Genomic DNA, 27,101 nt, shown 5'->3' on the forward strand with positions numbered 1-27,101 from the left:
GGGAAAGGAGTAAGGAAGGTTGGAGAATGACAAAACAATTAAAAAAAAAAAAAAATCTGGGAGGGACAGCCCAGTTCCGTAGGTAGAAGGTTCTGCGACTAAAGGTTAGAGGGTCGCCACCCGGGATCCCCGCAGCGCACCCCACTCCCCGAGGAAAAACACAACCGCCCCTTACTAGCTTGTCAGCGGATCAATTTGATGCTCTGAATCCAAAAGTAAACTGACTCCCTCAATCCCTTTGTCACAACATGGGGCAAGAGGCGTAGGCGACCTCCGCAACTCCTGCAGGACCGTTAAGGCCGAGGCCCACTCGGCCTCTCATGCCACCACCAGCCGGACACGTCCTACTCGGCCCCAGACGCCGCCTCCATCCCCCGATGCCCAGGTTAGGAACCCAGGCTCACCAACCGACTTATCCTCCTCCTCACTGTCCCCTCTGCACCACCACTCGGCTCCCGAGTTCCCTAAAACCTCAGCCGGCTCCGCGGAATCTTTCCAGCACCCCTAACATGGCGGCCTTGTCCACTTCGCTCTCTTCGCCCGCTCCGGGCGCGTCCGACCATGGCGCATTTTGGGCATTGTAGTTCCGGGGGATAGGCCGGCTGTTCTGCCGGGCCTTGAGGAAACTACAATTCCCAGAACGCACCGCTCCTGAGCATGGCTATTGGGGCCTTTTGGACAGTGGGATGATGTCATTGCAAAAACCCCACTGCATTCATTGTGCTACGATCTATCCACCCCCCTGCTGCTGCTAGGCTTGCGATTGCCGCTCGCTCCAGCTGAGCTAAGCGTAGCAGCAGCACCAGGGCAAGGACTGACTTCAGCCCTTGGACTTAGGACATCGCAACACCCTCCATTGCTTGCGTGACTCATTCGCACATCCTTTCTGTTTATGCCTGGGGTGGGGAGAAAAATCCCAAACCAGGTGAGTTGAAGTGATTTATTCAAATGATTCTACCAAGTTATTCCTCCCGCTTAGTTCTCAAGGCTTTCTTTTGGGAAGATGGGGGCGGGAGGATTGGGAAGGTTGCTCGCAAGCGCTGCTAAGCGAAAAGCTCTCTGCAATTTGGGTCACTGCAAAGAACAACTCCAGCAGCCTTCCCCCGCCGGAGGACGGATGCTTGCCAATTCCCTAGTCGCAACTCCCCTCAACCTTTTTGAAGGCTGGGAGAGGGAGCTGGGTTGGGGAGGATGTTGGGAAGTGCTCTTGGAAAATAATCAGAGGAAGGCAGTGGTGGGAGACTGCAGTCCTGTCACATACGGCCCGAGTGCTGAGATTTGAGTGGGAAGGGGTGATGCGTGGGGAGAAATGGAGACAGTGATTTCATGTGGTCGCACTACTTTGGAACATTTAGTGTCACTTGGGCGAGCACACACTATTCATTTTTAAGATGAGCGTGCTTCTGAGTAGGTTAAGTTTTGTGGGTCTTTATTCTGTGTGTGTGTGTGTACGTCGTTTGTCTCGCCTTTTCTGCCGATTTGAGGTGACAGTGTCCTTTAATGGTGCACTCCGTGCCAGTCAGAAACATTTCACGTGTCTGGGCAAGGTTCTCTGAGGCTGCTGGAAGCAACATTTTCGTTGAGTGTTTTTCCTCTCCCAACTGCAAGGTTTCAGGATTGTTTGGAAGTGGAGCCGACAGATTTGTACTTGTGCGAAGGTTTTAAATTACATTCCAATAGGCTTCTTGCCACTGACAGTGGTACCGTAATGAGCTGTCCTTTCCTGAGGCAGTCACCAGTCACAAATAACGGTTTGGAGAATGGATCATTAGGGTTCATTTTTAACGCATTAGGGAAAGGAAAAGTTAGAAGCGCTGTTAACCTTCATTTGCCATTACTGAAAGGTACGGCATGGAAGAGTGATCATGGACTTGGAAACCGAAAAGCACGTAGAGCTTTTTTGGATTTTTGGTTTTGTTTTTTTAAGCAAACTGACACGTCTAACAGGACAGAGAGCATTTTGACTCATGTGCTATTGGCTCTGTTCTTGTAAGAGTTACTAGGATGATTAGTAAAATAAATATGTCATTTTGGAATAAACAGCTGGCTGACTCCAGAACAGATGGGGCCAATCTTAGCTGAGAGATCTACAACCTTGGAAATGAATGGACCTGGGGTCAACCACACCCCCTCTTGGAATGTCAAAAGGAGAAATGCCAGAGTGTTTTATGCTTAACTCCAAAATGCCAAACCTTTTCGGAGCCAAGTCAGCCACTGGGGGAAAGTCATTACTGGTTATCTTCTGCTGCTGAACCTATTTTTTGTTCATTTTTAATTCAGACCCTTAGGTCTCCAAAGTTGCAGCTGGGCGATGCTTCGTTACATGCCGCTTGTTACTGAATGCAAAGGGCAGTCCATTGTATGGGCTTTGTAGTAGAGTGATTTATTGGAATGCAATGAGCAGCTTTGGGATTTGGGGAAAGATGGTCTGCCTGGCTTTGCCTCTCTCTGTGTCCCTCTGTTGCTTATTGTCTGCTTTCCCGAGCACCCCTTCCACGCTGTCTTCCTTTCCACACCCCTCTGTGTCTCTTGAAGTTCTTCCAGTTTCTCTCCCTGTCTCTCAATTTGCAATTCTCATTTTTCCCTCTGTGTTTCAAAATCTCCCTATCACCAGTATATCACATCTCTCTCTCTAAGAGTCCTTCCCGGCTCTGGATACCCTTCCATCCCTTCTCTGCCTCACCCAGAACATCCAGGGTAGGGTAGTTGAGACTTCAAATATTTATTCTACTGAGTCCTCATTGAAGAGGCTTTGCCTTTTCTTCTTGCAGTTGGTGCTTGGTAGGATGAATGGCAATGAACCTAACCCCTTGGCCTGGTTTGTGGCTTCTGTCATGGATATAATTTGACCCCCGCAGCCCGAGGACAGTGAACTGTTACAGTTGAGCTCATGATACTTTTCCTTTCATGGGTACGTGTTTTAAGAGCTGCCGGTGCATTAGCAAGTTTTTTTTTTTTTTTAATATAATTTTATTTCTTTCTTTATTTTTGGCTGTGCTGGGTCTTCGTTGCTGCGAAGGCTTTTACCTAGTTGTAGCCAGCGTGGGCTACTCTTGGTGGCGGTGCCCGGGCCTCTCGTTGCAGCGGCTTCGCATGTTGCAGAGCGCGGGCTTCAGTAGGTGTGGCTCTCGGGCTCTAGAGCACAGGCGCAGTATGCGGGACACGGGCTTAGTTGTTCCACGGCACGTGGTATCTTTCCGGACTGGGGATTGAACCCGTGTCTCCTGCATTGGCAGGAGGATTATTTACCCCTGAGCTACCAGTGAAGCCCCTGGCAAGGTTTTTAAATGCTCTACACAAAATGTTCTCCTAATTCTCAAAGAATCAGTAGACTTTGAGTGGCTTCTAATTTATTCCTCCCTTGCCCTTCCCTGCTGCAGTTAAGTCTTTTCTACTCCCTTCCTGTTGATTGCTGAGGAGCTGGTCCAGGTGACCACACTGCCCGTTTGGGTTTTTTTTTTTGAAGATGCTTGGAGCAATAACAGCTTTTCTTCCTGTCATTTCTTCTCTTCTTTGGATGAAAGAAGTTTGTTGTTTTATACCCACTGCCCCGTTAAGGAGGTGGTAGTGGTTATGTTTGTTTGTGTAGTAAGATGCTCCTCTAGGCAGGAAAAGTCTAACTGCTGCCCATCCAGAAGCAGCTAGTGTGACAGGCAGATTCAGAAGCTCTCACCACCTGAGACCTCTCACTCACCATCTTTTCATTCCTAATTTTCTTCTTCTGAGTTGCTCCCTCTTCTACCCAGGCTTTTTAGTGTTTTAGGGAGGAGAAATGAGCTGAATGGGAGGTTCGTTTTGGCCCTATTTCGGCTATCTCTGTGACCTTGAATAACTCTGCATTTCTTTCTCCCTTTGTTTAAATCCTTTGCAAAGGGAGAAGGATCCTTGCCCCTTTGTTTAAGGATCCTTGCCCCTTGGCCTGGTGATATGGCCCCAGCCTGTCCTTCTGACAACAGATATTGAGAGCAGCTAGATCTTCCCTGTAGCTCAGTCGGTAAAGAATCTGCCTTCAATGCAGGAGGCCTGGGTTTGATTCTTGGGTCGGGAAGATCCCCTGTAGAAGGAAATGGCAACCCACTCCAATATTCTTGCCTGGGGAATCCCATAGGCAGAGGAGCCTGGCAGGCTATAGTCTACGGGGGTCGCAAGAGTTGCACACGACTTAGTGACTAAACCACCACCACCACCACTGTGGTCTAAGGACTGGGTGTGTGTGTGTGTGTGTGTGTGCACGTGCGTGCACATGTGCGTGCTCAGTCGCCCAGCCCTGTCTGCCTCTTTGCAGCCCCACTGACTGCAGCCCGCCAGGCTCCTTAAAAAGAGATGCTTCCACCACCATTAGATAATTTATGTTCTGATAGGGGAGATAATCATTGGAGAAGCAATTGCAACTGTGATGAATTCTCCTGCCAAAGTGGGATGTACAACAAGGTAGGAGAGGAGTGGTTAACTTGGTGTGCTTCCCTTGCCTGGAGGAATCAGGGAGGGCTTCCTGTAGGAAGTGACATTTCAAGAGACTTGGAGAGTGAGAGGAAGTAATTTAGGATGGCAATAGGAGGTGCTGAGATGAGGACAAGGGGTTTCTAACACGGGAACTACATGTTCAAAGTACAAAGGAAATAGATGATTATACGGATTTAAAAGTTAGTTAGTTATGGGGGTTAGACAGTTTATGGGCACGAAGCAAGGAGAAAGAGACCAGAATGAGGAAGAATGAAGCTGGATAGGTGGACAGAGTCTAGAGAGTGGGCAGTTTTCTGAGTCACTGGTGAATTTGGTCTTTATCCTAAGTGAAGGATTTTAATTAGCTAGATGAATTCCATATGCAGGTAGGATGATATTAAAAACATCACCTTGGCTGTTAAGTTGGGGAAGAGACTGGAGAGAATTAGCTAAAGTGAACACAAGATGAGGTGGAAAGTCATTTTTGTAGTCTACCTATGGGATGGTGGTGGCCTTGGATCTAGGGTGGTGGCTGGGGGCTTGGAGAGAAGGGAAGTGATTGGGAAACACTAAATTTGAAGACTATACTTGATACGGTTGTTGCTAGATTGGGTGTGGAGATAGAGAAAAGATGGAGTTAAGATGACTTCGGTTTTCCTTAAGCTACTGGATATATCACTTAAAAGAGAAAGAGGACATTGGATGGGGACCAGATTTTTATTTGTTTTTTCAAGGAGGAGGGACTTTTGGACATACTGAGTTTGAGGTTCCATGAAGACATCTAAGATCTCTAGCTCACTTTGTCTGTGTGTAGAATGCATCATGGTGGAACAGAAGAGACCTCTGGTGAGGCTTTTTACGACTAGCGACTTCTTTTTTATGATTTTAGACACATCATATTCTTTTTGCGAGCTTTATTTTCCTCATATGTAAAATATATTTATTCCACTAATTTATACTGATCCCTGGCAGCTGTATGTGCACTGTGTTAGGAATACAGCATTGAATAAGACAGTGTTTGCTTTGGAAAAATTCATGTAGGTGAGGGAGAGGAATATAAACAAATAACCACACACAAGGAGGTTTGATGGCAGTGCTGGGAGAGGACAGTCCCAAGGGAAGTTTTCATACGCCTTTGAAAGCTGAGTCGTGGGGAGAAGGGGGTGACCTGTGGTAGGTTACCTGTGACCTGAGACTTGGAGGCAAGAAACAACTCTCCAGAGTGAGTTCCTATGCATCTAATAGACTGCCTTGCACAAACTGGGGACTCACTGAATGTTTGTCGATTGAGTATATTAACCTAAGTCATAAGCACGCATTCAAAGGCAGGAAATATCAACACATCGGAAGAGGGCAATTAGTAATGCAAATATAAAATGTAAAATGCTTTTAACAAATGCGTTGACATGAGGAGACCTGAGGCTGAGGAGACCTTTGAGATGTTTTGTGGATGATTTTCAGGGAAAATTCAGAATGATTTCAGACCTGGTTTCTTTTTTTTTTTTTGATTTAATTTTTTTTTAATTTTATTTTTAAACTTTACATAATTGTATTAGTTTTGCCAAATATCAAAATGAATCCGCCACAGGTATACATGTGTTCCCCATCCTGAACCCTCCTCCCTCCTCCCTCCCCATTCCATCACCACTTGTAGAAGCATGAAACTAGAACACTTTCTAACACCATACACAAAAATAAACTCAAAATGGATTAAAGATCTAAACGTAAGACCAGAAACTATAAAACTCCTAGAGGAGAACATAGGCAAAACACTCTCTGACATACATCACAGCAGGATCCTCTATGACCCACCTCCCAGAATATTGGAAATAAAAGCAGACCTGGTTTCTTTGGGGGCTGAATTTCCTTTATTCCAGTTAGTTTCTCTGAAATAATGTTGATTGTATAGAATGCCATAAATAATGGGTTTCAGACTTTTATAGGTAAGTGAAAATACAAAAAATTAAGATAAAATTGGGTGAGATTTTTCCAGCAGTTATTCTTCTATAGGTAAAGTTGTTTTAAAAAACATGTCCTCCTTTACTTTATCTCATGAGATAAAGCGTATTTAATACCAAAGCTTGTGGAAAGACCATCATTTTAAAATTAGAAATATATTTAGAAATTATATTTTATATAGAAATCTAATTAAAATTAGAAATATATTGTGAAAAATTCTCTACATTGTCTTTATTTTTTTTTCAGTTTGTTGCAGAATAGCAAAAAAACAAGCCAAATACCAGAATGTTATAATAATTTATGGAGCCATTGCCCTATTTTCTTGGCTATGGTGGAAAGGTGGCCCATCTCCAAATAAGAAGATTTCCAAGTGTGGAAGAATTTTATGTGGACCACAGATAATTTATTTTCAATTTCTTCTCCATAGGAATTCAACTCTTGAAAGCTAGCTAGGCCTCCTCAAGATTAGTCTAAGGTAGGGCTTCTTAACTTGTCCCTGGAAGATCCTCAGGGAGACCATGAACCCCAGAGATCATATGTTGACGTGTGTGGGGGGGTTTGTGTGTGAGAATGAGTCCGCATGTGAAAGTGTACATTTTTTTTAATCACTATATATGTGTCACTGGACAAGCGACTTAACCTCTTTGAACTGCTGCTTCTTTACAAGATTGTTGTGAGGTTTAAATGAGATAATATATTTTTTTTAAATGTCTGGTACTATGCCTGGAATAGCTGGTGTTCGTTGAGGCTGTTTTTGGTATTATTTACTATTTTGAACATCTTATTTATTGACTGATGGCTTTCCTGGTACCCCCAGTGACATAATGAAGAGGAAGATATCTCAGTGTAACTAGACAACCGAATGCAATGGCAAGCACACACCCATTGCCAAGGTAGAATTCTTGCCAGGAATATTTAACCTCAATCTAATCATGAGGAAATAATCAGGCAAATTCAGATTGTGGGACGTACTGTAGAACAGCTGGACTGTGATCTTCAAAAGTGTCAATGTCGTGACAGAGAAAGCAAAAGAATACAAAATGTCAGGGGACTAATCTAGATTAAAAAAGACTAAAGAGCCACGGCAGGCTTCCCTGGTGGCTTAGAGATAAAGAATCTGCCTACTAGTGTAGGAGACATGGGTTCGATCCCTGGTTCGGGAAGATCCCGTGGACAAGGAAATGGCAGCCCACTCCAGTATTCTTGCCTGGAAAATCCCATGGACAGAGGAACCTGGTGGGCTACAAGGCCATGGGGTCACAAAGAGTTGGACACAACTTAGCGACTGAGCAAGCATGAGCAAAGAGCTATGACAACCAAATGCTGCATGCAACCCTTGGTTGAATACTGGACTTAAAAAAGCAAAAGCTATAAAGGACACTGAGAGGACAGTTGGGGAAATTTGAATGGGAGCTGCATGGGAAATAATCAGAAACAAGGTTAGTTTTCTTGGATATGGTAATGATTCTGTCTGCTTAGCCTGTCATGTGGTGAATATTATTGTTCAAGTCAGTTGCCCATTCCTGAATGTCATCTTTAGGAATATCACAGCAAATCTAGATGACATCAAGGCCTGCTTCAGAAGATAGTGATTGTTTTGGTCACTGCCTGTATTTAATCAGCCTATGGGCTGGAATACTGTTTGTTGGCAGATATTGTAGGTGATCTTTTCTGTCCTTTCTGACCACGATTCTGTCATTCCCTAAAGAGTGCAGACCTCTGCAGCTGGCGCTGTTTATTTCTAGAGGTAATGATGCAGGTGGCTGTTTCCTGAGTAAAAAAGAGAGATAAGCGGGGGAATAACTCAGGAGTAGAGCATTTGACTGCAAAGAGGAAAGGACATGAAAGAGGACATAAACATATATTTTAAATTAGTTTTTTGATTTTAGACATAAGAGAAATCAAAATCCATTACAGAAATGTCCGATGAACTACAAAGGGAAAATTCCCTTAATTCCGCCTCACGTAGTCAACTGTTGCGATTTTGGTGTATATTGCTGTCATTTTTCTGGCCTCCCTGGTAGCTCTGATGGTAAAGAATCCATCTGCAATGAAAGAGACTCAGGTTTGACCCCTGGGTCGGGAAGATCCTGCGGAGAAGGGAAGGCAACCCACTCCAGTATTCTTGCCTGGAGAATCCCATGGAGAGAGGAGCCTGGTGGGCTGCAGTCCATGGGGTCGCAAAGAGTTGGACACAGCTGAGCGACTAAGCACACACACACGCTGTCATTTTCCCTCACGTGTATGCTAAAGATGTTATTTTAATACGTATTCTGCTTGCTCTCTGGCACGTAATATATTTTGGGCATCTGCCCCAAGTATTTGCATGTTCCTCTAACATACCCTTTTCAGTGGCTGTCAGACACTGCTGCAGTGAGCATTTGAGCATGCATCCGTTTGTAATAAACTTGTGGGAGTATTTCTGTAGGATTCATTTCTAAGGTAGAAATGCTGGGGCAAAGGGCATAGATATTTTTCATTTAAACCGCCCCCCAATTTAAATTCCTATCACGATCTTTGAAGTGTTATTTTTATATACTTTTGCCAAGTCCATTTAGCCACCTAGACTACCCTCTTTTACTAAGGGAAGGGAGTTGTAGTGGTTTTTGTGATCGCTGTAGTAAAGGTTGGTACATCCATAACATGGAAACCTCTGGAAGAGAGAAATAAAATATATTATCCCAGACTGCAACACGGCATGATGTTTAAAAAGTGAATAGGAACAGTAACGCAGTCACGAGTCTTCCCCCAGAACATTTTGCAGGGAAATTTTATTTTTGAGTTAAGGTTAACTTCACTAAAATGCAGACACCGTTAACCTTGAATTGAAAATCATCTCTTCTGCTCACTTCCTCTCCATCTCCGTTACGCAGCCACACAAGAAAGGGGAATTTAAGCTCTGCTGTTTTAATATCTGAAGCTGGTGGCTAAAAGGCCTGATTTTTCATCTTTCTGGATAGCCAGAGAAGCAATCCCAAGGCAGATTTTTGGCATTTTTTTTGTAGAAAAGGCCTGACTTTAGGAGTGGCCATCAGTGACTCACTGTTCTATAGAGACCATGGGATCACTGAGCTGTGAGGTATTTCCATTCTTTTAACCAGTTATTTTCATTCTTCTGTGGCTGGGTTGGGCAAACAGAAATTTGAGTTGTGTGCTCAGTGGGTAATTTATTTTTTGAAACCTCAGTTTATTCATCTCTAAAATATGGATTACTTTGAGGCTCAGATGAGATAATCTGTATAGTAGGACTTTTGCTAATTTTGTTGTTCAGTCACTGAGTCGTGTCAGACTCTTTACAAACCTATGGACTGCAGTATGCCAGGCTTCCCTGTCCTTCACTATCCCCCAGAGTTTGCTCAAACTCATGTCACATAAATTTGCCAATTTATGTGCACATAAATATGTGCTTTTGTTAAGGTGCTGCAGTCTCTGGCTGGGCCAGCTCATATATTAATCGTTCCTCTAATTCCAGTGGCATTTGTAGCCACAAAGACTTTCTTTAGGTATTCTATCTCGTAATGTCTTACTATTACTTCTTCATCCAATGTTTGGAGCATAAGCTAAATGCAAATTCCTGTGCTGGGTGTTCTGATAGGGAAACAAAGGTGGAACCCTCCTGGAGCTTTCCTTCTCTGCTTTTAGTCTAGGAGATTAATCTTTTGCTAAGCCTTCAATAACATATGCTTTACAGAGGTGTACTATGTACGCTATCTTATTCTCTCAACTTAGCTTGTAGATTCCAGCTCCATTTTTCCATGTAAATGAGGAAATAATTCTTAGTGAGGTTAAGTAGTGGTTCTGTTCTGTTTTTTAAAAGGTTACCAATCTTTAAAAAATTCACAGATGTAGGCCCCAGGTAGTTTTTCTGGAACCAAAACCTTTCTGAATCTCTAGGTGTTTCCTGTTTTTGTCTTGTCATCTGATCAGAGGTGTAAGCTTTCCGAAGGCAGCACTGTCTGCTGCCCTCTAACCATGCTATGTGCTGGGCTAAGTCACTTCAGTCGTGTCTGACTCGTTGTGACGTTATGGACTGTAGCCCAACAGGCTCCTCTGACCATGGGATTCTCTTGGCAAGAATACTGGAGTGGGTTGCCGTGTTCTCCTCCAGCAGATTTTCCTGACCCAGGGATTGAACCCAAGTCTCAATGGGTTCAATCCCTTGGTCGGGAAAATCTGCTGGAGTTCAATCCCTGGGTTCAATTCCTGGGTCAGAAAAATCTGCTTGGGTTCAATCCCTGGGTCGGGAAAATCTGCTGGAGGAGAACACGGCAACCCACTCCAGTATTCTTGCCAAGAGAATCCCATGGTCAGAGGAGCCTGTTGGCTCAGAGGAGTCCAATCCTCAGAGGAGTCCATAGAGTCACAGAGTCAGACACGACTGAAGTGACTTAGCCCCAGCACATAGCATGGTTAGAGGGCAGGAGCTTTCTGTAGATCTGTTGAGTTGGTTGAAGCCATGATGGGAACTCTTATAGGACCTAATGGATGTCAGTTGATTTACATGATTTGTTTGATTCCCACCCCCCGCCCCCACCGCAACTTATTTTGAACAATTTCAAACATAGAAAAACTGCAAAAATATTACAGCAAAAACTCCTATACCCTTCATCTAGATTTATTTGCCTTCCCATCCTGATTGTGTGCATGCACACACACACACACACACTGACACACACATTGATTTTTATTTTTCAAAATCATTTGAAAGTAAGTTGCAGACACCACAACACTTTATCTCTAAGCACTGAAGTGTGTATGTCTAAAGAACAAGGACATTCTCCCCTGTAACCACAATACCATTACACTGGAACAATAATATTTTTCAGATTCCCCCAGTTGTTCTAATGATATTTATAACCTTTTAGGGGAAGAGGGATGCAGAATTTAATCAAAGATTGCTTATACAGTGTAGTTGTGTCTCTTGAGTTTAGTTTAATGTGGCTAAGTTCCCTGCCTTTTTTTTTTTTTGTCTTTCATAACATTGACAGTTTGAAGATTCTAAGCTGCTTTGTAGACGGTAGGTTGGATTTGTCTGCTGGTTTTGTTATTCTTATACTCAGGGTGAACATTCGCGATAAGAATAACCCACAGGCGATGCTGTGTCCTTCCCCTCGCATCACATCAGGGTGACACACGTTGGTTTGTCCCCACACTGGTGATGAGAAGTTTGTATTTTGAATGTGGTGGCCTTGCCAGATCTCTACATTGTAAAGGAATCCTCTTCTCTTTCTAATTAATAACGTTGCCTTTGGGGTGATACTTTGAGATTGTTTCAAACTCCTGTTCCTCAGCAACTTTTATCTCTCTGGTTTAAACATCTATTGATAATCCTGGCCTAGATCAATTAATATCTATAAAAGGATGATTTTCTATTTCTTTTTTTAAACTTTTTATTATGTATTGGAGTATAGCTGATTAACAATGTGATAGTTTCAGGTGAATGGCGAAGGGACTCAGCCACACATATACGTGTATCCATTCTCCCCCAAACTCCCCTCCCATCTAGACTGCCACATAAGACTGAGCAGAGTTCCCTGTGCTATGCAATAAGTAAAAGGATGATTTTCTAATTTTCTCTTTTGTTCTATATTTGTTTTCCAGCATTTTTCTGATAGATTAGCTTTCAACTCCCCTACTGTTTATTTATTTTTAGTATCACCTGGATTCCTGGATTCTTCCCTATGTTATAATCCATTTCCAACCTTCTGCCTCCCCTGCTCCTATATTTATGCTTTTTTGATACAAAAATTGTCCAAATTTGGCCAGTGGGAGCCTATTGAGCCCTAGAAGCAACCTGATAAAGTAGGTGGGATTTTTGCCTACTTTATGAAGTGAGGAAATTAAAGCTCAGAAGATAAAAGAAACCTTCCCAGTCATGGAGCTAATAGCTAGTCAGCAGAAGAGACTGTGCCTTCTCTAGTAGCTCAGATGGTAAAGCATCCGCCTGCAACGCAGGAGACCTGGCTTCAGTCCCTGGGTGGGGAAGATCCCCTGGAGAAGGAAATGGCAACCCACTCCAGTGTTCTTGCCTGGGAAATCCTATGGAGAGAGGAGCCTGGTGGGCTACAGTCCATGGGGTCACAAAGAGTCGGACAAGACTGAATGACTAACATGCACATGGACAGAAGAGGCTGTATGCAGATCCAGTTCCAACTAACTGTGAAGAGGTTCCTGCTGTTGAGGCTGTCTCCCTTCAGTCCAGAAGCAGAATGTTACCTGATGAAACCAAGTTAAGAAGAAAGCACAAGCATTGCATCACCATTGCTAATAGCAAATGATTGGAGACCACCTAAGTGTGCATCAGTGGGAAGCTGGTTAAATAAATGGGTATGTTCACAAAAGGGAAAGCTATTAAACTACCAACAAGAATTTGGTTTCTCTAAGTGTTGATATGCAAAGATCTCCAAGGATATTTTAAGTGAAAGAAAGATGGTTCCTCCACATCCCTCAAAAAGAAGGCTGATGCAGAAGAGTGCATGTTTTGTAAAAGAAGTAGGGGGTTAAGCAAATACATTTGAATTTGCAGAAAGGAATCTGGGAAGGATATAAAATAACAAAATGGTTACTGATACCAGCGCAGTAGGAGGGTATGTGTGCATGTGTGTACGTAGTGAGATTTCTTAAAATATACTCTTTTATATGATGCTGGCTTTTAAATGACTTTGTTGAGATAAAATTCACATGAACTGTATGTATTCAGTCATTTGATTTAGGATGTTCACAGAGTCATGCAGTCATCACCCAAAATTAATACTTAGAGCATAGTGGAGGCTCTGTTTCAAATCTCAGTCTGGTGCCCTTCACCCGGTAGGCCTCGAAGTCATTTGGGTGTCCTGGTTGAGGAAGGCATTCAGTAGCCCTTAGCTGTTATTTGGGGGGCAAATTAAAATTGACCTGTGGCATATGGGGGGCTTCCCAGGTGGCACTAGTGGTAAAGAATGTGCCTTCTAATGTAGGAAACACGAGACTCGGATTCGATCCCTGGGTTGGGAAGATCCCCTGGAGGAGGGCATGGCAACCCACTCCAGTATTTTTGCCTGGAGAATCCTACAGAAGGAGGAGCCTGGTGGGCTACAGTCCAGAGAGACGCAAAGAGTCCGACACAACTGAGCGACTGACACTAGCATTTGAACAACTTTCTCTTACCTTCTCTTTTTCTTCCCTTCCCTTCCCTCCACCACACAACCAAGTTTCTGATTTTTGTCTCAGAGAGTCATTTAAATTAGCCATGAGGAATGTTAATTGTTTCAGCAGACAAAAAGAAACTCCAATAAGTTTTCCTTCTAAGACTTAAGAACTCTACTTTCTAAGAGCTAACTTTGGAAGGAATGTTTCTGGTCTGGAAAATTTGGAGAGCAACCGCAAAAGGAATTCATGTCCAGGAGGAACTAGGAGTAGGGCGGGGAGCTCAGTTTCCTTTGAGACAGATTGAAATAAATATGTCTGTCTGAAATAGTCATAAAGATCTATTTCTTTCTTTCATCATTTTGCTAAAAAGTTCAAACTTGAGTGATCAAATTCAAGACAGACTCAGCCCAGGCACCAAAAAAAAAAAAAAAACCCTCAAGTCATCCTGATTAAAAAATGTGAGATCTTTGACAGGCTGCTTTGCTCAGGGAGGTGCTCCTCAGTACGTTTAAGTCTGTCCCTTTGAAGTGGCAAAATTTCCAACATCCAGACCTGTAGCAGAATAGCTCAAGATTTCAGTAGAGTGATACCAATCCGAGTTCATTGTTAGTGCTATGTAGTGTCTTTCTGTTTTGACTGTTACCTGTAATGAATTGTTTGCTCTCAGAATTCTGCGTACTCTGCCTTTAAAATTATCATGGCCAGAAAACCAAATGGCCTGTTTGTATGTGCAGTAAGTTACTTTTATTATATAACTTTATAATCATAATACTGGCATACATTTTTTTAAGTTTATGGTGTGCCAAGTGCTGTGCCAACTGCTTTACATAAGTTATAATATTTAATTGTGGCAAAAACCACATAAGGAACTGAAACTCTGAGAGCTTAAGCAACACGCCTAAGATCATATGAGTAGGAAGAGGCAGATCCAGGACCAGAAATCAAGACTGTCTTATTGCAAAGCCTGTGTTTTTCTGCTGTGTGATACTGCCATTTGCAAATTCTTGCCTGGGAAATCCCACGGAAAGAGGAGCCTGCAGGGCTACGGTGCATGGGGTCGCAGAGTTGGACACGACTTAGCCACTAAACAACAACTGTCTTATTTACTTGATAGGTATTTATTAAGTGCCATCACGTGTCAGGCACCTTGAGAACTATAGAGATGACTGAGACTCATCCATTGTCTTTGGGAAGTTCACATTTAAGTAGAGGAGATGAGACAGATAAACCCTGTACACTGATGTTCACATCAGCATTATTCACGATAGCTAGGAAGTGGAAGCAGCTCAAGCGCCCATCAACAGATGAATGGATAAGCAAAATGTAGTATGTGCATGCAATGGAACATTGAATAATTATTCCGTGTATTCAGCCTTGAATGTATTTCAAAGCTGAATAGCCTTTGAAGGAAATTCTGAACACATGCTACAACATGGATGAACCTCGAGGACACTTTGCTAAGCGATATAAATCAGACAGAAATGGACAAATATTGTATAATTCCATTTAAATGAGGTACCTAGAGTAATCAGACTCAGAGAGACAGAAAGTAGAATGCTCGCCAGGGGCTGGAGGAGGAAGCAATTGGGGGAGTTGTTGTTTAATGAGTGTAGAATTTTGGTTTCACAAGATAAAGAAGTTCTGGCAATTGGCCGCACAACAATGTGAATGTACTCAACAGTGCTGAGTTGTACACTTAAAAATGGTTAAGGTGGGGGCTTCCTTGGCGGTTCAGCTGTTAAGACTCTCAGCTTCCACCGCGAGGGGCACAGGTTCGATCCCTTGTTGCAGAGCTAATATCCCACATGCTGTGTGGCACAGCCGAAAAAAAAATGGGTAAGGTGGTAAATTTCACATTGTGTATATTTTGCCACAATTTAAAAAGCCAAACGGATACACCCTTCTGCTCTGTTAATTAGTGAGAGAGGAAGGACTAAGGACATCGTAGGAATCAGAGACAGCTTTTTAGACAAGGTGTAACTAGCTGGGTGATAGAAGATGGGTAATTTGTGGGGCAGATTTGTGAAGCAAGGGCAACCAAGGTGAAAGGAACGGTGAACAGCGTTATAGAGGCTACTTGGCTTTAAGGTCTAATTCCAGCAAGAAACAAATTCCAAGTACATAGCTGTGTAATTATGGGTGATCCAGCCACCTTCCATGCAGGCAGAGATTTAAATACAAAGTCTAAACCAGGTTCTTGTGGTATGCTGGACAGGGACTCATTCATAATTCATTCAGTAAACATTTGTTCTATGCATGGCACTTCATGTGTGTTGGCAGGCTTTATACCCCCAATAACTCTGGAGTTATTCGTAGCCCCAGTTAACAGATGTAGCCATTGTGACTCAGAGAGATAAAGTAATTTATCCAAAATCACATGACAGGTAGGTAGCCGAAGACTTCACCTGGGAAGCCACCAGGCTACATGGCCTCCCCTTGGGAGCGAGTGTGAAGTGATGTCTGTCTTTGAACTCACAGTCAAAATGGCATGTGACTGCAGCCACTTGTCATCTTCTTGCTGATTCTGAGGCCGCCTGGGCTGAATCTTCTTACAGCTCTGAGCCTCAGGATCCTTGTCTGTAAGATGAAGGCCTTGTATTAGACCAGATGATTTCTAAAGTTTCTCCCAGATCTTTGTTGTTGTTGCTTAGTCACTCGGTCGTGTCCGACTATTTGCAACTATTGGACTGCAGCACTCCAGGCTTCCCTGTCCTTCACCATCTCCCAGAGTTTGCTCAAACTCATGTCCATTGAGTTGGTGATGCCATTCAACCATCTAGAAACCCTATTTATTTATTTATCCATCTTATACACCTCCAGTATTAATTCAATGTCTATTACACACCAGGTACTGTGTTGGTAGGTACTGGTAATTGAGATATGGCAGAACACTGTTCTTGCCTGAAAGGAGATTGTAGGGTAGTGAAGAGAGCATAAAAATAGACAGTTATTGTGTAGTATAGTCAAAGCACTGGTAGTGATGTATATGAAAGACTGGAGTATAGAGGATGGGTGTGACCCTGACTTGGATAATAGCATGTCAAGAGGAAATGATCCCAGAGACCCGGAAGATAATGAAGAACTCCACAAGAAACTCCTCCTTGCTGTTGTTCCTATGTTCATAGGCACACTACATATTGATTGAACTCTGTAAAGCTTTGGTGAACTCAGAACTCTTCATTTTAAGCCTTGTGGAACGTTAGTTGAACTTGACTATTGTTAAGTTGTTAGGTGCAGCTATGTGCCAAATATCCATAAGGTTTGGATTCTCTTTCAAGTTGGAGAAAGACGATAAGGTTGCAGGGTTTTTTGTTTGTTTGTTAAGGGAATTTAGGAAGCATTAAGTAGACTAGTAAGAGACCCAAGGGTCTAGACTTATTTGAGATGTTCACAGCCAAAATCACAGATGGTTATATTTCAAAGAGACTAGTGAAACAGCCAAGATATACATGATTCTCTCAAGACTACTGACTAGTGAATTCCTAAGAATTAAAATGACCAAGTATTAAAATTGCAATAATAAGGAATTGAAGTGAGGATTGCAAGGGCTCACAAAGAGCTCACATTTGTTGAGTAGCTCCTGTGTATCAGATGGTGTGCTATGCCCTTTACATTTCTAATTTTTCTTCATCCCCCTCCAAATCCTGAAAGGTCAGTGTTGTATCCTCTACAGATATTGAAACTGAGGCTCAAAGAGGTTGTGAGTTGTTTAAGGTCACAGCTAACAAGACACTGAGCCGTGGTTCAAGCCCAAGTTTGTTCAGATCAAGGCCATTGCCCCTTCCCTATTCCATATTCATCAGGATCTTGGATTTTCTATCTCTTGGGAAGTGCACCAGGATGAAGGCCCTTCCTCTCATCTGTGTTGCCTGGGAAGTAGTGATATTCAGGAGAGGCCCACTCTTCAAGTTTTCCAACACCCCAAAGGGCATGTCCTCCAATTTCCCATGTCTTCTTTCCAAGGTGGTGGACTGCCAACTGCCAGGGATAAATGGCTCTTGTGTGTGTGCTCAGTCGCTAAGTCATGTCCACCTCTTTGCAAGCCTATGGACTGTAGCCCGCTAGGTGCCTCTTTCCATGGGATTCTCTGGGCAAGAATACTGGAGTGGGTTGCCATTCCCTTCTCCAGGGTATCTTCCTGAGCCAGGAATTGAACCTGCATCTCTTGTATCTCCTGCATTGGTAGGCAGATTCTTTACCACTAGGCCACCTGATTTTTTTTTTTTTTTTTTTCTCTTTTCATCTTTCCCAGGTAATATGTGAGTGTTTGATCTTGGCAATTTGCCTCTCAGAGGTAGCTCATGAACTGTCTAAGGCCAGCTGAGTTTATATATTTGATCTTCTCTCCCATCCCAGCAAAGGGTAAATTCAGTTCCTTTGCCCCAGATTCTATCTTTAGTATCCTGAGAGAGCTTGTGGCCTGGTTCTCAGAGGCTTCCGACTCTGAGGTTCTGCCAGGATCACACGAAGGCCTTAGCTCTCTTGACCCCGTGCCTCAGGCTCCTTCCTCTCTCAGGGCCTGCTTGTGGGCACAAGCTACGGTGTCTTATCAGAGAGTATTTTCCCAGCTGAGTTTGGAGGCAGACCAGGCATTTATCCCAGGCCCTTTAACCCCACTCTCCCCACCCCCCAAAAGTTCCCACATATGGCTGCATGAAGCAAAGAAAACCACCCTCCAAGTGGGTTGATGGATCTTATGGCATTGGGAAAAGTCTCCTCCAGCTGGGCCCTCTCTGCCCCGGCTTTCCATCGTTTGGGGGACAACGAAATGGACAGCAGATATGGGGTCAGGAAATGGGAGCTCAAGTCTTGGCTCAAACCGCAAATCCTGGGGCTCTGAGCACTTGACCTGTCTGAGCCTGTGTTCTTAGCTGTAAATAAAGAACTGATGACAATCCCAGCTTCCTACTGTCCTTGTGAGAGTCAGATTACTCTATGTGTAGTGCAAAAGTGCTCTGCAACTAGCCCCTAGAATGCATTATAGACGTCAGTGCTTGTTATAAATCTTGGCTCATTGAGAGACATTTCTCAAAACTGAGCAGGATGCATGCTCTGTCATCGCTGGCTCCCAGTTCAGGCAGACCTTTTCCCTGCTGATGTAGGCATTCATGGCATCACTCTTCTGTTTATTTCTGTAATCTTTTCATTTATAGTCTTATAAATGCTCCCTCAAGCTTTGTTGAGTCTTGAATATTTGTTTTTAAAAACCCTGGTCAGCCTTGTACTCTCATACCCAGAGCTCTGAGGTGCAGGGTAGTTATCTGACTTCTCAGGGTTGCTTGTGGACCCATTTCCCAATAAATCTGGGGACTGCAGGGCTGACTCTGTGTGATAAGTGACGTTTATCTTGCTTGCTAGGATTCTAGGTGGGTGTGAACTCATGAGTGTGTATACCCTAAAGCATGGCTATTACAACTTGATACATGCTTCTGGTAGTAGAAGGAGATTGGAGAGAGGATCTCACTCTAAGTGGCTTATGAGTTTACAGCTGGAAGCTCTTGGACACTGGAAAGAGTCTTGTGATTTGCCATTAGTTTGTTGGACTTATTACTCTGTTCTGAGAAATTTTCTAGTGTTCCCTAGACACTTAGGGACTGTTGCTTCCCAGTCTATCTTCTTGCCATTTCAAATGATTGTAGTTCATTTCCCAGAACTCTTCAAGTTGTAAAGGAAAGACATCCAGCTCCAACTAGTTTGGGTGAAGAGGGAATTTATGGGAAGAATAGTGGGGTGTTTCGTGTACCCAGGGGAGGGATGGGTATACCTGGAACCAAGGAAGACTGAAGCAGGTAATTGCCCTAATAATCCCCCCGAATATTGGTGCTTAACACAAATGAAGTTTATTTCTTGTTTATTCACCAGTGCAGCATAGTTTGTCCTAGTTAGGCCACTTTCTATAACCCGCCAGGCACCTGCCATCTTGTAGTCCCCTTCTCCTCTAGGGATCTCAGAGTGCTCTCCTTTCAATCTGCAGATGGAGAAGAAGCTTGGAGCATCTCATGTGGCAGGTTTTCAGGAGCCAGGTCTCAAAGTAGTTTATATGACTTCTGGCCTCATTCTATCAGTTATTACTCAATACATGACCCCACCTAATGGTAAAGGAGGCTGAGAAATAAGGCCTAAGAAGAAAAAGAAATGGGTTTGGTGAGCATGTGGCTAATATGAGCCACACAGGGACTCAAATGATGTCAAGGCTCCGTCTCTTGCCTTTGATTCTCTCCTCCATGGCAGGGAGCATGGCCAGGGATTGCTCCTGAACTCTAACTCTGTGGCTAACACCAGAGACAAACTGACCTGCACTCTCATTGGGTGCCTGCGTGTATGCTCAGTTGCTAAGTTGTGTCCAATTCTTTGTGACACAGTGGACTATAGCCCACCAGGCTTCTCTGTGCATGGGATTTCCCAGGCAAGAATACCAGAGTGGGTTGCCATTTCCTCCTCCCCCAGGGGATCTTCCCAACTCAGGGATTGAACCCGGGTCTCCTGAATTGGCAGGCAGATTCTTTACCACTGAGCCACCAGGGAAGCCTCTACACTCTCATTGGCTCCAAGTAAAAAAATCTTAGAGTAATGATTGACTCACTTTGGATCATGTGACCACCCCTGGACCAATCGGTGGTGGGCAGAAGGACATTTATTTAGCATAAACTGGCCTGTGGGCTACTTTTAGAGAAGGGGCAACCACTGTGAGAGAAATAGCCACTCCACTTGTACTGTGCTGTTGCTCAGTCGTGTCTGACTCTTTGCTACCCCATGGACTATAGCCCACCAAGCTCCTCTGTCCATGGGGATTCTCCAGGCAAGAATACTGGAGTGGATTGCCATGCCCTCCTCCAGAGGATCTTCCCAACTAAGGGATCAAACCCAGGTCTCCCACATTGCAGGTGGATTCTTTACTGTCTGAGCCACCAGGGAAGCCCAAGAATACTGGAGTTGGTAGCCTATCCCTTCTCCAGTGGATCATCCAGACCCAGGAATCGAACCGGGGTCTCCTGCATTGCAGGTGAATTCTTTACCAGCTGAGCTACCAGGGAAGTCCCTAAAAAGCCCAGCCTCTCTTATTGTTTCTACTCTTGTGGAAAATTCAGTACAATTTTACAGTTGTCTTTCCAACTCTGTTACTACAGCCATATCAAATGGTTATATTTCACTAAATCTATGACACCATTATTTTTAAAAAATATTTTTTGGTTTTTTAAATTTTGGCTGTGCTGGGTCTTTGTTGCCATGCATGGGCCTTTCCTAGTTGCAGCACATGGGCTTCTCTAGCTCTGGTGCACAGATTTCGTTGCCCTGCAGCCTGTGGGATCCTAGTTCCCCTATCCGGGATCAAACCCAAGTCCTCTGCATTGCAAAGCAGATTCTCAACCATTGGATCTCCAGGGATGTCCCAATGCCATTATTTTTAGCATGTAAGACTTTTCTGTGTACCACTGAGGAAGGAAGGAAGAGCAAGTTCCAAATAAACTCTAACACAATGCCAAGTTGCCATCCATTGCAAAATGCATCCTGATTTACAAGCTGCCAGAAGGTAAGAAAACATGTTTTAGAACTGAAGAAAGATGATACTTATTATGCCACAACCAAACTCTGTATTTTCATGCTCTAGTACCACTGTTCTTTTATTTCTTTCATCCATTCATTCGAAAAATATTTATAGGCCAGGCAACAATGAATAAGACAGATTCAGCTTCTGCTCTCTTAATACCTGCTGCGTCTCTTGCTTTTCCATTCGGGTGTTATGAGACACCTGCTAGATGCTAGGCAGTCTCTTGGGTACTGAGGACTCAAGAAGGAATATGATGGGGTCCTTGTCTTCAAGGGACTTATGGTCTAGGGTAGTGAAGTGTGAGGAGAGTAAACATATGAGTAAATGAGAGGTCATAGGTCCTGTTATTAACATCCTTATGGGGTCCAGTGGGTCCACAAAGTAGAGGAAATAATTATTTCTGCTTTAAGGAGTAAGAATGGTTGTACCATGTTTATAAGATGATTTGTTGTTGTTGTTCAGTCATTAAGTCATGTCCGACTCTTAGCGACGCCATGAACTGTAGCACACCAGCTTTTCCTGTCCTTTACTTTCTCCCTGAATTTCCTCAAACTCATGTCTATTGAGTCAGTGATGCCATCCAACCATCTCATTCTCTGTCGACCCCTTCTCCTCTTGCCCTCAATCTTTCCCAACATTAGGTTCTTTTCTAATGAGTTGGCTCTTTGCATCAGGTGGCCAAAGTATTGGAGCTTCAGCTTTAGCATCAGTCCTTCCAGTGAATGTCAGGGTTGATTTCCTATAGAATTGACTGGTTTGATCTCCTTGCAGTCCAATGGACTCTCAAGAGTCTTCTCCAAAACCACAGTTCAAAAGCATCAATTCTTCAGTGCTCAGCTTTCTTTATGGTCCAAGTTTCATGTCCGTACGTGACTACTAGAAAGACCATAGCTTTGACTATACAGACCTTTGTTGGCAAAGTGATGTCTCTACTTTTTAATATGCTGTCTAGGTTTGTCATGGCTTTTCTTCTAAGGAATAAACATCTTTTCATTTTGTGGTTGCAGTCACCATCCACAGTGATATTGGAGCCCAAGGAAATAGTCTGTCACTGTTTCCATTGTTAACCCATCTATTTGCCATGAAGTGATGGGACCGGATGCCATGATCTTCATTTTCTGAATGTTGAGTTTTAAGACAGCATTATCACTGTCCTCTTGCATCTTCATCAAAAGGCTCTTTAGTTCTCCTTTCTGCCATTAGAGTGGTATCATCTGCATATCTGAGGTTGCTGATATTTCTCCCAGCAATCTTGATTCCAGTTGTGATTCATCCAGCCTGGATGATGTAAGATGATTGTGCACTGTTAAAAGAATAGGCCATAGTGTATTTTGAGCATTAATATGCATTTTTCCATATACACTTTTTTCCATATATACTTGATAATAATATCTGAGTAGTCCATTGTGTTTTCTAACACCTACTTGAATCACCTTAAACCTTCCTATGAAATGTCACATTCACAAGGCACAGGTAGGGGACTTCCCTGGTGGTCTAGTGGTGAAGACTCTATGCTTCCAATACAGGGGCCCAGGTTCAAGAACTAAGATCCTTCATGCTGCAGTTAAGACCTGGCACAGTCAAATAGACAAGTATGTTTTTAAAAAGGCACATGTGGGTCTCTTTTCTTTATGCAAATATTAATGAATAGCCTGCAAAATCTTTTATAGAGACAAAATCAGTAGATATTAGATTTATCTTATGTTGGAGGGAGTCTGCATTTCTGTACATTAATTATCTAGGTGCTTTCCAGGGATTTTTTTTTTTTTTTTTAACCAAGTGATGATTTTCTTCTGGTGCTACGGATGGTCTGGATCTAGTCTGGATCCCATACTCAACAGGGAGAAGAGCCAGAAATAGGTACTCAGGTCTGCTCTGGGTCCCCCAGCAGGGGTTACAGGGATGGCATTTGCAGAAAATATAGGTGTGGCTGTTTGCTCCTGGAATCAGAGAACAGTTGTTGCAGGGTTCTTCCCTAGGGGCGGGGAGAACTCAGAGCTCCAATAATATAATCCTAGGTGTTGGATTCTTAACCTTTCAAGCAAAGATGCCAGCTGAGATTAAACCCATTTTTAATGGTTGAGAAACCCATGAGAATAACAAGACTCTGAGAAGGAATGGGATTTTTTTTTTTTTGAAGTTCATGCAGAGGTTGGCAGTGGGTCAGTGTCTGTCCATCTGTCTTGGCTATTGGAAAAAGCTTACCTAATAAGTCAGGAAAAGAATCCAAATTTAAACTGTTCTTCTGTTCTTTGGTTTCTGGAAGTAAGCTTTGAGATATACAGGTTTTTGTTATTGTTGTTTTTAGGCTTCCAGCTCAGTATATTGGGAGCATGGTGCCGGGGGCTGGGGGTGGGAGTGAGATGTATGAGTCCACCGCGTCATTGGGTGTGGGGGACCTTTAGACTTCTCGGCCAGCTGGGAGAAGGGAGAGCTCCAACCGGCTTCTTTAGAGGAGAATGGAGAGGGCAGAAACCCCATATTAATTTGGTGATTCCTAAGGTTCAGTCTGATGAAGGAGGTGGTGGTTGGCGTGTGCTGCACGTGTACTGAGGATGCTTAACTGAGGGATCATAGAAAAGCACCCCAGGCCCATTCAGGAAGGTCCTCTATAAGCATCCAGAAACAGGAAGAGTGAAGGCAAGGTAGGAAAAAAAGAAAAACCAGAAGCCTGTACTTTGAAATCAGCAAGAGGTATATGCCCAGGAGTGATTTATGGATGTTCAGAGAAGGAACATTAAAAGAATAATTGCTGGCTGTTTATTTTGGAAATGTACGTGTAGTGAGAGCGGGGGCAGGCTTTATTGTCTCTGTTAGCTTGCTTCAACTTCCATTAGTGTTAATAGGATCATATATTCTAGGCTTTCCTTGGCTTGCTGCCCTGACATAAATGTTTGAATTCCTTGTTTTGGTATTCTGTATCCTTAACAACAGAGGGCAAGAGAAACAGAATGTGGTGAGCTAAATTCTTCTATGTGCCTTATTTTGGGTGGGATTTCCTCTCTTGGGTCCATGGCTATTAAGATAATCTGTTGAGATGATCTGTGTTTTGAGAGCTGCTTCTCGATAGCTTTATAATTTATCCAAGGGGTTTGCGCAGGGGATGGCTAAATGTATTTTTTATTTGGTGAAGCAAGGTGAGTCTTAATCCTGGTTATCTGAGCTCTGGGTCAGTTTTGGTGTCATCGTCATCCAAAGAGCCAGCGGAGCTGCTGCTCCGTCCCCTTGTTGTGGCAAGCGGATGCTGGGGACATCTCTTAGGGCTTCATTTGATGCACATTGACCCAATTTACCCTCTTGGTGGGGGATTTAGTTCTTAGGGTTACTGATGCAGAATCCATTTATTCAGTTAGACAAATGACAATTGAGCTCCCGCTGTGTGTACTGGTTGAGACTTGGGAATGCTTGGTGCACGGAGCCAGAATGGGGCTGATCATGCAGAATGAGAATGCAAAAATGTCCAGGTTTAAAGGGACCGCGCGTGTGTGTGTGTGTGTGAGTCACATCTAATCCAGAGTCCGCAAGCTTTTTTCTGTAAAGGGCCAGAATGTAAACATATTAGGTATAGAGAACCACATAGGCTTAGGGGTTCTCTGATGCATGTTATTCTTTATTTGCTTTTATAACCTTTAAAAAATGTAAAAATAGCCCTAAACTGGAGGGGACCATAAGCTGAGCTGGGTTTGGCCCAGGAGCCATAGTTTGCCAACCTGTGATCTAATCCTCATTTTATCAGAGAGGAAACTGATGAACTTCCATGGTGGTCCAATGGTTAAGAATTCACCTTGCAATGCAGAGGATTTGAGTTTGGTCCCTGGTTGGGGAACTAAGATCCCAAGTGCCTCGGGGCAGTTAAAGCCCTTGTGCCACAACTAGAGAGCCTGAGACGAAAACCCTGTATGTCGCAATTAACACCCAATGCAAAGAAATAATAATAATAAATATTTTTTTAAAAAGAGGAAACTGAAATGATCCTCCCCCCGCCACCCCCACCCCAGGTCCCACAGTTATTTCTTGACACTACTGGATCAGTGACCCTCTGTGAAGGATCCTGAGAGGTTTAGGCCCGCACCTCAAAATGCCTAGTCACTTTGCAAATGTATGGTTTCGTTTCTGAGGGCAGTATGAATTTTAGTTAATTATTAAGTCATTAGGCCTCTGCCACATTGCAGGCACTGGGTTGGGATTGAGGATGCAAAGTTAGCATGACAAAGTCTCAGCACGCAGTCAGCTTAGTTGCTGATGCAGGCAGATAAGATGGCAGGGTGGGGAGTGGCATACGGGACAAATCGAGCTGCCCTGGGAGCACAGGAAGGCCATCTTCCTTCAGTATTGTGCGAACGAATGAATGAATCTGCTCATTCATTGCAGCTCTGCCAATTGTATTTTGAAAGCCAAATCTGCCTGCAATGCAGGAGACTGAGTTACCATCCCTCCCTCAGGAAGATTCCCCTGGAGGAGGGCATGGTAACCCATTCCAGTATTCTTGCCTGGAGAATCCCATGGACAGAGGAGCCTGGCAGGCTACAGTTCATGAGGTCGCAAAAGAGTCTGACATGACTGAGAGACTAACACTTTCCCTTTCACCCAGCCTAAAGGAAGAGGGCAGCGACCTGGCTTTCCCTGGACCTGTCTGTTTTTCCTCTCTGGAGACTCATTCCTGTACACATTCCATATGTGCATAGGTAGGCTAAGAGATTAAAGGAACAGAAGGGAAAAAAGATTCAGTCACCAGAGAAAGGTGGTTTATGACCGTTGTTTTGTTGTGCCAGTTTATCTAAGTGGTGATACTGAGGCACATACGAAATCATATAAGATCAATCATAGAGTCTTTAAAATTTTTTAATATACCTTAAAATTTATTTGTTATTTATTTGGCTGGGTCAGGTCATAGTGGCGGCACGCAGAATCTTTGTTGTGCTATGCAGCACACGGGGTCTCTAATTGTCGCTCTTGGGCTTAGTTGCTCCAAGGCGTGTGGAATGTTAGTTCCCTGACTAGGAATCAAACCTGCATCCCCTGTATTGAAAGGCTGATTCTTAACCACTGAAGAAGTAGTGGTTAAGACTTCAGGGAAGTCCCATAGAGCCATTTAATATTTTAGAGCTGGAAGGAATTTTAGAGATCCCTTAGCTATACCCTTTCATTTAACAGATAAAGACCCAGAGATGTTAAATTTCTTACTCCAGGTCAAAGCTAATTATAATCTCAAGGTCATAAAGGACCCAAAAAGATGTGTAATGCAACTACCCAGATAATAATAAAGAATAGTAATCATAGCCAACATTTATCAAAAGTTTATTGGCATGTGTAGTAATTTATTATATATTGGGTTTCCCTGTGGCTCAGACAGTAAAAAATCTGCCTGCAATACAGGAGACCCAGGTTCAGTCCCCGGATCGGGAAGATCCCCTGGAGAAGGAAATGGCAACCCACTCTAGTATTCTTGCCTAGAGAATTCCATGGACAGAGGAGCATGGTGGGCTACGGTCCATGGGGTTGCAAAGAGTTGGACACAACTGAGCGACTAACACACGTTGTAGTATGTATTATCCCATTTGATTCTGACAATAACTCAATGTAAGAGGTGTGGTTACCATTCCTACTTTATAGCTAAGGAAACTAAGCTTGGAGAGATTAAATAAAATTTGCCCAAAGTCACCCAGCCAAGTGGAAGAGCCTGGATTCATGTACAGACTCAAGTGATTAACCTATTCAGAGCTCTCTGCTCCTGCCTAAGTGTTTGCACTGTGCATCTCTGTTAGTTTATGAGCTTCTTGTGGGAAGGGACTAGGCACCATATCCCCTTCATCTGTGTTTCCCCATTCTAGGTTTGGCATGCAAAATTTCCTCAATAGATGTTTTCTCAATGAATGAATCAATGACCGTATCAATCAGTCTATGCTTTAAGCAGTTAACACTTTCAGTAACCAGTGAGTGGGGACTCAGGGGCTGAACCAGACCCGCACCCAGGTCGGCTGCTGCCTAGTCCTTCTACCAGACAGATATGCTTACATGCAGA

At 43.5% G+C, this 27,101-nt stretch overlaps 1 protein-coding gene across 1 annotated transcript in view; it reads left to right on the plus strand.

Annotated features, from left to right (window-relative positions):
- Positions 1–711: 711 nt before the first annotated feature.
- RAB30 (RAB30, member RAS oncogene family) overlaps positions 712–27,101 on the plus strand; it is a 100,152-nt gene continuing 73,762 nt past the window's right edge. The window contains exon 1 of the mRNA XM_006055635.4: positions 712–925. The gene's annotated coding sequence lies outside the window, so the exon portion shown is untranslated. The remainder of the gene's footprint in view (positions 926–27,101) is intronic.

This window comes from Bubalus bubalis, chromosome 5 (assembly GCF_019923935.1).
Source record: "Bubalus bubalis isolate 160015118507 breed Murrah chromosome 5, NDDB_SH_1, whole genome shotgun sequence".
Taxonomy (NCBI): Eukaryota; Metazoa; Chordata; class Mammalia; order Artiodactyla; family Bovidae; genus Bubalus; species Bubalus bubalis.